A 12,883-nucleotide genomic window follows, 5' to 3' on the forward strand; every position below is an offset into this window, starting at 1 on the left:
CCATTAGAGAAATGCAAATTAAAACTACGATGAGATTCCATCTCACACCAACTAAAAAAAAAAAAAAAAAAAAAACTAGACTGGCATTAATCCAAAAAACACAAAATAATAAATGTTGGAGAGGCTGCGGAGAGACTGGAACTCTCATACACTGCTGGTGGGATTGTAAAATGGTACAACCACTTTGGAAATCCATCTGGCGTTATCTTAAACAGTTAGAAAGAGAACTACCATACAACCCGGAAATCCCACTTCTCGGAATATACCCTAGAGATACAAGAGCCTTCACACAAACAGATATATGCACACCCGTGTTTATTGCAGCTCTGTTTACAATAGCAAAAAGCTGGAAGCAACCAAGGTGTCCATCAACGGATGAATGGGTAAATAAATTGTGGTATATTCACACAATGGAATACTACGCATCGATAAAGAACAGTGACGAATCTCTGAAACATTTCATAACATGGAGGAATCTGGAAGGCATTATGCTGAGCGAAATGAGTCAGAGGCAAAAGGACAAATATTGTATAAGACCTCTATTATAAGATCTTGAGAAATAGAAAAAACGGAGAAGAACACATACTTTGGTGGTTACGAAGGGGGGAGGGAGAGAGGGAGGGAGAGGGTTTTTTATTGATCAATCAGTAGATAAGAACTGCTTTGGGTGAAGGGAAAGACAACACTCAATGCAAGGAAGGTCAGTCTAATTGGACTGGACTAAAAGCAAAGAGGTTTCCGGGATAAAATGAAAGCTTCAAAGGTCAGCGGAGCAGGGGCTGGGGCCTGGGGAACATGGTTTGAGGGGACTTCTAAGTCAATGGGCAAAACAATTCTATTATGAAAACATTCTGCATCCCACTTTGAAACGTGGCGTCTGGGGTCCTAAATGCCAACAAGCGGCCATCTAAGATACATAAATTGGTCTCAACCCACCTGGAGCAAAGGCAAAGGAAGAACACCAAGGTCACACGACAACTAAGAACTCAAGAGACAGAAAGGGCCACATGAGCCAGAGACCTACATTATCCTGAGACCAGAAGAACTAGTTGGTGCCCGGCCACAATCGATGTCTGCCCTGTCAGGGAGCACAACAGACAACTCCTGAGGGAGCAGGAGACCAATGGGATACAGACCCCAAATTCTCATAAAAAGACCATACTTAATGGTATGACTGTGACTACAGGAATCCCGGAGACAATGCTCCCCAGACCTTCTGATGGCACAGGACAGGAACCATCCCTGAAGACAACTCATCAGGCATGAAAAGGACTGGTCAGCGGCGGGGAGAGAGATGCTGATGAAGAGTGAGCTAATTAAATCAGGTGGACACTGGAAAAAAAAAACAAAAAACAAAGGACTAAAAACAATGTAGTCATAGATCTTTCATATGGAGAGGAAGTCAAGGTGACATAAAGCAATAAAAGTTTGGTTTAAACTTAGAAAAATAGGGGTAAATACTAAGGTAACCGCAAAGTAAACTAACAATCCCACACACCAAAATAAAAATCAGAAAAACATAAAGACTCAGCAAATACAAAAGCAACAACAATGAAAAAGAGGAAAAGACAATATGTAAAGAAAAACTACTCAGCACAGAAAATTAAGTGAAAAAAAAGAAACTATCAACAACACACACACAAAAAGGCATCAAAATGACAGCATTAAACACATACCTATCAGTAATGATGCTGAATGTAAGTGGACTAAATGCAGCAATAAAGAGATAAGAGTGTGGCAGAATGGATATAAAAAAAGATTCATCCATAAGCTGCCTACAAGAGACACACATTAGACTTAAAGACTCAAATAAACTAAATCTCAAAGGATGAAAAAAAACATATCAAGCAAACAACAATGATCAAAACAGAGCAGGAATGACAATATTAATTTCTGACAAAATAGACTTCAAAGTAAAATCCACCACAAAGGATAAGGAAGGACAGTACAGATTGATTAAAGGGTCAATACACCAGGAGGATATAACCATAATAAATATTTATGCACTCATCGAGGGGGCTCCAAAATACATAAAGCAAACTCTAACAGCATTGAAAAGAAAGATAGACAGTAAATAGTAGGAGACTTCGATACACTACTTTCAGTGAAGGACAGACCATCCAGGAAGAAGCTCAATAAAGACACAGAAGATCTAAAGGCCACAATCAAGCAACCTGACCTCACAGACATATATAGAACACTCCACCCGAGAGCAACCAAGTATACTTTCTTTTCCAGAATAGACCACATATTAGGTCATAAAACAAGCCTTAAAAGAATCCAAAACATCAAAATATTATAAATCATCTTTTCTGACCATAAAGCCACAAAAGTAGAAATTAGTAACAGAAAAAGCAAGGAAAAAAAAAAAAATCAAATACATGGAAACTGAAAAATGCCTTGCTCAAAAACTACTGGGTTATATAAGAGATTAAGGACAGAATAAAAAAATTCATAGAATCCAATGAGAATGAAAACGCTTCCTACCAGAACCTTTGGGGCACAGCAAAAGCAGTGCCCAGAGGTCAATTTATAGCAATAAATGCACACATACAAAAAGAAGAAAGGGCCAAATTCAAAGAATTATCCCTACAACTCGAAAAAAAACAGAAAGAGAACAGCAAAAATAGCCCTTGGGCACCAGAAGAAAGCAAACAATGAAAATTAGAGCAGAATTAAACGAAACACTTGTTGTTGTGAGGTGCCATCAAGTCACTCGTACTCATAGTGACCCTATGCACAACAGAACGGAACACTGCCCTGTCCTAAGCCATCCTTAGAATCGTTGTTATGCTTGAGCTCATTGTTGCAGTCACTGTGTCAATCCACCTTGTTGAGGGTCTTCCTCTTTTCCACTGACCCCGTACTTTGCCAAGCATGACATCCTTCTCCAGGGACTGGTCCCTCCTGACAACATGTCCAAAGTATGTAAGACGCAGTCTCGCTATCCTTGCCTCTAAGGAGCATTCTGGTTGCACTTCTTCCAAGACAGATTTGTTTGTTCTTTTGGCAGTCCATGGTATATTCAATATTCTTCACCAACAACACAATTCAAAGGCATCAATTCTCCTTCGGTCTTCCTTATTCATTGTCCAGCTTTCACATGCATATGTGGTGATCGAAAATACCATGGCTAGGGTCAGGTGCACCTTAATCTTTAAGGTGACATCTTTGCTTTGCAGCACTTTCAAGAGGTCCTTTGCAGCAGATTTACCCATTGCAATGCATCTTTTGATTTCTTGACTGCTCCTTCCGTGGCTGTTGATTGTGGATCCAAGTAAAATGAAATCTTTTGACAACTTCAATCTTTTCTCTGTCTATCATGATGTTGCTTATTGGTCCAGTTGCGGGGATTTTTGTTTTCGTTATGTTGAGGTGCAATCCATACTGAAGGCTGTGGTCTCTGATCTTCATCAGTAAGTGCTTCAAGGCCTCTTCACTTTCAGCAAGGAAGGGTGTGTCATCTGCATAATGCAGGTTGTTAACGAGTCTTCCTCCAATCCTGATGCCCTGTTCTTCTTCATATAGTCCAGCTTCTCGGTATTTGCTCAGCATATAGATTGAATACGTATGGTGAAAGAATACAACCCTGACGCACACCTTTCCTGACTTTAAACCGATCAGTATCCCCTTGTTCTGTCTAAGCAACTACCTCTTGATCTATGTAAAGGTTCCTCATAAGCACAATTAAGTGTTCTGGAATTCCCATTCCTCACAATGTTATCCATAATTTGTTACGATCCACATAGTCAAATGCCTTTGCATAGTCAATAAAACACAGGTAAACATCCTTCTGGTATTCTCTGCTTTCAGTCAGGATCCATTTGACATCAGCAATGATATCCCTGGTTCCACATCCGCTCCTGAAATGAGCCTGAATTTTGGCAGTTCCTGCTGATATACTGCTGTAGCCATTTTTGAATGATCTTCAGCAAAATTTTGCTGGTGTATGATATAATGCTTAGGATATCGATTTTTTGAGTTCCATTTCATTTTGACGATTTCCAATTTTCCTAGATTCATACTTTGTACATTCCAGGTTCCGATTATTAATGGATGTTTGCAGCTGTTTCTTCTCATTTTAAGTTGTGCCACATCAGCAAATGAAGGTCCGGAAAGCTTTATTCCACCCACATCATTAAGGTCGACTCTACTTTGAGGAGGCAGCTCTTCCCTGGTCGACTTTTGAGTGCCTTCCAACCTGGGGGGCTCATCTTCCAGCACTATATCAGACAATGTTCTGCTGCTCTTCATAAGGTTTTCACTGGCTAATGCTTTTCAGAAGTAGACTGCCAGGTCCTTCTTCCTAGTCTGTCTTAGTCTGGAAGCTCAGCTGAAACCTGTCCTCCATGGGTGACCCTGCTGTTATCTGAACACCAGTGGTGTAGCTTCCAGTATCACAGCAACATGCAAGCCCCTACAGTACGACAAACTGACAGAAATGTGGGGGAAATGAAATAGAGAACAGAAAAACAATTGAAAGAGTTAACGAGACGAAAGCTGGTTCCTTGAAAAAGTTAACAAAATTGATAAACCACTGGCCAAACTGACAAAAGAAAAACAGGACAGGAAGTAAATAACCCAAATAAGAAATGAGATGGGCAATAATCACAACGGACTCAACTGAAATTAAAAGAATCATAACAGAATACTATGAAAAATTGTACTCTTAACATAGTTGAAAACCTAGAGGAAATGGGCAAATTTCTAGAAACACACTACCTACCTAAACTAAAACAAAAAGTGGTAGAACTAAATAAAACTATAACAAAAGAAGAGATTGAAAAGATAATTAAAAAACTCCCAACAACAACAACAAAAAAGCCCTAGCCCTGAAAGCTTCACTGGAGAATTCTACCAAACTTTCAGAGAAGAGTTAATATCACTACTACTAAAGGTATTGCAGAGCACAGGAAAGGATGGAATACTCCCAAACACATTCTATGAAGCCAGCATAACTGTGACACCAAAACTAGGTAAAGACACCACATAAGAAGAAAATTATAGACCAATATCCCTCTTGAACTTAGATGCAAAAATCCTCATCAAAATTCTAGCTGATAGAATTCAACGACATATCAAAAAAGTAACTCAGCATTACCAGCTGAGATTCATACCAGGCATGCAGGGATGGTTCAACATTAGAAAAACAATCAATGTAATCTATCACATAAATAAATCAAAAGATAAGAATCACATGATCTTATCAATTGATGCAGAAAAAGCATTTGACAAAGTCCAACACCCATTCAAGATAAAAACTCTCAGCAAAATGGGAATAAAAGGGAAATTCCTCAACATAATGAAGGGCATTTATACAAAGTCAACAGCCAACATCATCCTAAATGAAGAGGGTCTGAAAGTATTTCCCTTGAGAATGGGAACCAGGCAAAGATGGGTTTATCACCACTCTTACTCAACATTATACTGGAGGTCCTAGCCTAAACAATTAGGCTAGAAAAAGAAATAAAGGGCATCCAAATTGGTAAGGAAGAAGTGAAAGTATCTCTATTTGAAGATGATATGATCTTATACACAGAAAACCTTAAAGAATCCACTACTTGAACTAATATAAGAGTTCAGCAAAGTATAAGTATACAAGTTAAACATACAAAAATCAGTTGGATTCCTCTACACCAACAAAGACAGTGTCGAAGAGGAAATCACCAAATCAATACCATTCACAATAGTCCCCAAGAAGAGAAAATACTTAGGAATAAATCTAACCAGAGACATGAAAGACCTACACGAAGAAAACTACAAGACACTATTGCAAGAAACCAAAAGGGACCTACATAAGTGGAAAAACATACCTTGCTCATGGATAGGAAGACTCAACATTGTAAAAATGTCTATTCTACCCAAAGCGACCTATAGATACAATGCAAATCCCAATGCCATTTTTTAATGAGATGGAGAAACAAACCACCAATTTCACAGGGAAAGGAAAGAGGCCCTGGATAAGTAAGCATTACTGAAAAAGAACCAAGTGGGAGGCCCCACACTACCTGATTTTAGAACCTATTATACCACCACCGTAGTCAAAACAGCCTGGAACTAGCACAACAGATACATAGACCAATGGAACAGAATTTGAGAATCCAGACATAAATTCATCCACCTATGAGCAGCTGGTTTTTGACAAAGGCCTAAAGTCTGTTAAATGGGGAAAAGACAGTCTCTAACAAATGGTGCTGGCATAACTGGATATTCACCTGTAAAAAAATGAAACAAGACCTATACCTCACACAAAAACTAACTCAAAATGGATCAAAGACCTAAATATAAAATCTAAAACAATAAAGATCATGGAAGAAAAAATAGGGACAACTCTAGGAGCCCTAATACATGACACAAACAGTATACAAAACATTACCAACAATGCACAAACATCAGAAGAGAAACCAGATAACTGGGAGCTCCTAAAAATCGAATACTTATGCTCATCCAAAGACTTCACCAAAAGAGTAAAAAGACAACTTAAAAACTGGGGAAAAATTTTGGCTACAACCAATCCAATCAACGTCTAATCTCTAAAATCTACGAGATACTGCAAAACCTCAACAACAAAAAGACAATGTAATTTAAAAATAGGCAAAGGATATGAACAGGCACTTCATCAAAGAAGACATTCAGGCATCTAACAAACACAAGAGGAAATGCTCACGATCATTAGCCATTACAGAAATGCAAATCAAAACTACAATGAAATACCACCTCACCGCAACAAGGCTGGCATTAATCCAAAAAACACAAAATAATAAATGTTAAGTTGTGGACAGACTAGAACACTTATACACCGCTGGTGGGAATGTAAAATAGTGCAAGCACTATGGAAATCAATTTGGTGCTTCCTTAAAAAGCTAGAACTAGAAGTCCCATATGATCCAGTAATCCCACTCCTTGGAATATACCCTAGAGAAATAAGAGCCCTCACATGAATAGACATACACACACCCATGTTCATTATACTCATAGTGACCCTACAAGACAGAGTAGAGCTGCCCCATAGAGTTTCCAAGGAGCGCCTGGTGCATTTGAACTGGTGACCCTTTGGTTAGCAGCCATAGCACTTAACCACTACACCACCAGGGTCGCTATGAGTTGGAATCGACTCGACGGCACTGGGTTTTTTTGGTATGTTCATTATAGCACTGTTTACAATAGCAAAAAGATGAAAACAACCAAGGTGCCCATCAATGGATGAATGGATAAACAAATTATGGTATATTCACACAGTGGAATACCACATAATGATAAAGAACAACGATGAATCCATGAAACATCTCATAACATGGAGGAATCTGGAAGGCATTATGCTGAGTTAAATTAGTCACAAAAGGACAAATATCGTATGAGACCACTTTTATAAGAACTCAAGAAAAGGTTTAAACACAGAAGAAAACATTCTTTGATGGTTATGAGGGTAGGGAGGGAGGGAGGGAGAGGGGTATTTACTAATTAGATAGTAGACAAGAATTATCTAAGGTGAAGGGAAGGACAACACACAATACAGGGGAAGACAACACAACAGGACTAAACCAAAAGCTAAGAAGTTTCCTGAATACAAACAAACATGTCGATGGACAGAGTAGCAGAGGCAGGGGTCTGGGGACCATAGTTTCAGGGGACATACAGGTCAATTGGCATAACAAAGTGTATTAAGAAAAAGTTCCGCATCCCACTTTGGTGAGTGGCGTCTGAGGTCTTAAAAGCTAGCAAGCGGCCATCTAAGATGCACCAATTTGTCTCAACCCACCTGGAGCAAAGAAGAAAGAAAAATACCAAAGATATAAGGTAAAGATGAGCCCAAGAGACTCCAGCAGCCTGAAGCCGGAAGAACTAGATGATGTCCGGCTATCACCAATGACTGCCCTGACAGGGAACACAACAGAGAATCCCTGAATGAGCAGGACAAAAGTGGAATGCAGACCTGAAATTCTAGTAAAAAGACCAGACTTAATGGTCTGACTGAGATTGGAGAGACCCCAGAGGTCATGGTCCCCAGACTATCTGTTAGCCCAAAACTAAAACCATTCCTTCAGACAAAGATTAGACTGGACTATAAGATATAAAATGATACTGGTGAGGAGTGTGCTTCTTAGCTCAAGTAGACACATGAGACTCTGTGGGCAGCTCCTATCTGGAGGCGAGATTAGAGGGCAGAGGGGGACAGGAGCTGGTTGAATGGACACGGGGAATACAGGGTAGAGAGAAGGCCTGTGCTGTCAGTATAGGGAGAGCAACTAGGGTCATATAGCAGTGTGTGTATAATTTTTTGTATGAGAAACTGACTTGAATTGTAAACTTTCACTTAAAGCACAACTAAAAAAAAACCTGATTTGTTCACATCATTCCTTCCAAAACAAAACAGCAAAAACAACCAACCAGACCAAACCAAAACAAAACAAAAAACACCCTGAAATAGAAAACTACATGATCCTAGTATGATGCTCTCCAAAAATTTCTGTTCATGGCTACGTATCTTATGCAGTATTATAATGGCTTTTGTTTTTCCCTTCTGGTATCATGTAAGTCCAGCGGTCTGTAATTTCCTGTGACACTTTTTTTTTTTATTATTATTAGATAGGAAAAGTATTTCCCTTCTTTCATCTTCAGAAGTTTTTTTGTGCGTCCTTAATAATTTCTCAAAAAAACTGAATAGTGGCTCTGTAGTGACAGCAGTAAAGCAATTTGTGATCCTTCAGAAAGATGCAGTACAAGTAAAACTTATGACTCTGTGATAGCAGAGTAATATATGACACTTGATATATTTTACCCTGATCCTCTTGTCCGTAACTCTGGCTTTTCTAGAATTATGTATACAAGAGTATATCTTTAAAATGTGAAATAGACATTGGTCAAACTGAATGTAAAGATTTTTATGCTTTTTTTTTTTTAAAAAAAATTTAGAGCTGGGGGGTTATAACCATGGGCATTTTTAAGAGCATGAAGTGCTATTGGTTGAGGTTATTGGCTGCCATGAGTTGTGCATTCTATTATCCTTTCTGGGTCTCTGCCAGGGTCCTAGTGTAAAGATTTCTTAGTAAATAGCTAAAACCCAAGACAAGAGTCCTTACCTGGTCTCAATCACTGTGATTACCATCTTACACTTGCTGACTACCCCCATGAGATCTCTACAATGAAGAGTAGTGCTTTAAAAATTCCCAAGTGTGTTTGGGTATGCATATGTTTCTAAACAGATGTTTTAATTCAAGACGTAGGTAACTGTTCCTTTTAGAAAAAGAAGGTTTCAGTAGAGAATGAAAAGTAAGGAATTCAGCTCGTGGTTAGGAAAGAACTTCACAGGAGGTAGCAACTCTGGTTTGTCAGCAGTTAGTGTCTGGTTGTCATTATTATAGACAAATATCTGGCTTCTGCTTCAAAAGTCTGTTGTTGTTCGGTGCCTTATGTGAGCTTAGGCTCATAGGGACCGTATATATAGCAGAAAAAAAAGTCACCTGGTTCTGCACCATCCTCACGATTGTTGCTATGTTTGAGCCTATTATTGTAGCCACTGTATTAATCCATCACAGTGAGGGTCTCCCTCTGTCACTGATTCTCTACTTTACCAACTAGGATGTCTTTCTCCAAGCATTGGTCCCTCCCGAAGACATGTCCAAAGTAAGAGAGCTGAAATCTCACCATCTTCACTTTTAAGGAGTCTTCTGGCTCCAAGACAGATTTGTTTGTTCTTTTGGCAGTCTTAATTCTCCTCTAATCTTTATTCCTAGTACCTTACTCTACATAGAAAGGATTTCAAATGATTCAGTATTTTCTAAAACTTACTGGATCCAATTCTGCCCTTGAAGACTGAAAAGATAACAATCCATATACCTGTTGCCCTCCTCCTGCCCCAACAAAATCTCCTCTAGTTTTCCACGAATTAACTTGAGCTGCTTCTTAAAATTATCACTCAATGCTACAAGGAGCTAAGACCTTGAAAATAATGAGAAAGAATTTTTATACCAATGTAAGGGCAACATATACTCAAATAACTTTTAAGGGAAGGGGTTAGGAATTCTGTATTTTTCCCTAAGCCTTTCGCTGCTCATGGGGATCTACTCTCCTTCATAAGAACTTGCTTGCCCCTCAAAGTCTTACTTGTTCCAGCCCAATAGTGGATTGTAGGGTTGTTCTGTTAGATCTGCTAGTTTTCTCTGCAGAAGTTTTCTTTAATACATTTAAATTCAGCATAGAAACAAGATAAATAAGATAAACTTGCACAGGGACAGACTCAGAGTGCTTGGCAGAAGTTGGTAGTAGCAGAGCACAGATGTCTGGGGGTGTCCAGACAAATTATTTATCCCAACTCACCATAAATACTCCACTAGATTCAGGGCTGGAGTTATTAGTTTCTGAGGCTAGTTTCCTGTAGGGGACAAGCCATGAGGGTTTGGTTTTTCCTGACAAATATTAGATGGTTCCCCAGAGCGAGGCTGCAATGTCTCCCATAGGAAGTCATTACTTCCAGGTTGAGCTATCAACAAACCATTCCCTACCTTTGGTCTAATTAAAGTATCCACATTTTGGGGGGTATAAAATAGAGATGCTGACATACCAGCATTTATGCTGCTGACACAAATGTTCTGAGCATGGTTGATGTAAGTGCTGCTGACATAAACCTTCTCCTTGAGGACAGCTGCTAGAAGTGCTCTTCCACTATCTTCCAGTGGATTAACTGTAAGTAATGTTTGAGCCGAGAGTTGAAGCATCTTTGTGGAGATTTGATGCTTTTATATGAAAAATTAACCTACTGCTTTCTCAATTACTTATTTCTTTCACACTAATAACTACTTAAATTAGAGGATGACTCCTTTTTAAGTTCAGTGTTAGATGAAGAATGCAGTACTGATTATCTTTGTACTAGAGGCATAGTTTGCAGAGCTCCAAAGATGATTAAAGTTCATTTATTTAGTTTGGGTGGGAAATAGAGGCATGATTGTTATTGCATAAAAGTTACACTGTAATAGAGATTTTGCATTAAGGTGACTAACAGCTGCCACTTCTGATAATTTTGTAGATGAATATGATGAAACCTATAGATCTACTTCAGGGGAAATTCACATATGCTTGACATTAAAATCCAAAAAACCAAACCCAATGCCATCGAGTTGATTCCGACTCATAGTGACATTACACATCCATATTTAAGCAGTTTGTTGTTGTTAGTTGGCTTTGAGTCAAGTCTGACTTGTGGCAACCTTACGTATAACAGAACAAAATGTTGCCTGGTTCTGGGCCATTTCATGATCTTTGACATGTTTGAGCCTCACTGTTGTAACCATTGTGTCAATCCATCTCACTGAAGGTTTCTCTCGTTTTCGCTGACCCTCTACCAAACTCGATGTCCTTTTCTAGGGATTGATCTTTCCTGACGACATGTTCAATTGCATTTGCCATCTAAATTTTCAGGTTAATTATCTCCAATAAGGCTTTTAGAAGATGACATCTGTTATGGATTGAATTGTGCCCCCCAAAATATGCGTTGTAAATTGTATACCCATGGTTATAAACCCATTTGGGAATGGGTTTTCTTTGTTATGTTAATGAAGCAGCATTAGTGTAGGGTGTGTCTTAAGTCAATCTCCTTTCAGATACAAAAGAATAATCAAGCAAGCAGAGATGGGGGAAGATAGATTCCAGGCCACATGAAGATTATCAAGGAACCGAGGATGAGAAGCTGAAAGGAGGCAAGGATCTTCCCTCAGGGCTGACAGAGAAAAAGTCTTCCCCTAGAGCCGGTGACCTGAATTCAAACTTCTAGCCTCCTAAATTTCTGTTTGTTAACACTTGGGGTATTTCTGTTACAGTAGCACTAGATAGTTCAGACAACATTTTAAATCATAGTATTTTCTTTAGTACTGATAATTGAGGATTATGAGTTAGCAGGATCTACCGGCTATTTTGGAGTCCTGGTGGTGCGGTGGTTAAGTGTTGGACTGCTAACCGAAAGGTTGGCAGTTCAAATCTACCAGCCACTCCTTGGAAACCCTGTGGGGGCATTTCTACTCTGTCATATAGGGTCACTATGAGTCAGAATCAACCCAATGGCAACAGGTATGTATGTATGTATGCACTGGCTATTTTGGGGTGTATCAGTTCAGGCCCTCCAAGAAGCTGATGCCAAGATGGGATCCGATGTATAAGAGATTTATTGGGAAGAAACACCTGTGAAGGATATAGGAGGAGGGAGCAGGGGTTGGCAGGTGAGCCTTCAGACCTGGAAGCTAATCTGACACCTGTAAAGGCAGAAAGGGAAAGAAGGATTAGATATAAAGCACCTCAGACCACACTGCAGTTTTACAACGTCTCAGCCAAGCCAATGGGGTGTCTCTGAGCCAAGGGTACTCATTAGGGGAGTCCCACATTGGGCAGGATGGCCTGCTTTAATACCACCACTGTGCTTTGTCTTTGCCTGGGAGCAGCATGGAAAATGCATGGTCCAGGCATGAGTGCTGTGGTGGATCGAAGGTGAAATAAGTAGGGCTTGTTAGTCAATGTACTGCCCACATAGGGTCTCTTGAAAGGAGGTCTCAGAGGTACTTCCCCGTGGTCACCACAGGGGAATAAGAGGGTCTTTGTAAGTATGAAAGTGCAAGTTCCTTTCTATTCTCCTACCCCTCGTGTTTTGATAGCTGCTACTCTTCGACAAGTATGACTCCTCCAGCCAAAATGCCCCACAGGGACAGGTGATATGATAATGTAAGCTTGTCTTCAAGGTGACTGTGACTTAAACTCTCTTAATTGTTCTATAAAGGGATGATGGGGAGATTATATTATCTATAGAGGATGAATAAACCTGCTTTTTACTGGAGTCTTGACTCTCTGTCCTTGGGACAATCAACAACAAGGTCATCAAAACCGCAACTTCTTGTATAAG

This window comes from Elephas maximus, chromosome 1, assembly GCF_024166365.1.
Source record: "Elephas maximus indicus isolate mEleMax1 chromosome 1, mEleMax1 primary haplotype, whole genome shotgun sequence".
Classification (NCBI taxonomy): Eukaryota; Metazoa; Chordata; class Mammalia; order Proboscidea; family Elephantidae; genus Elephas; species Elephas maximus.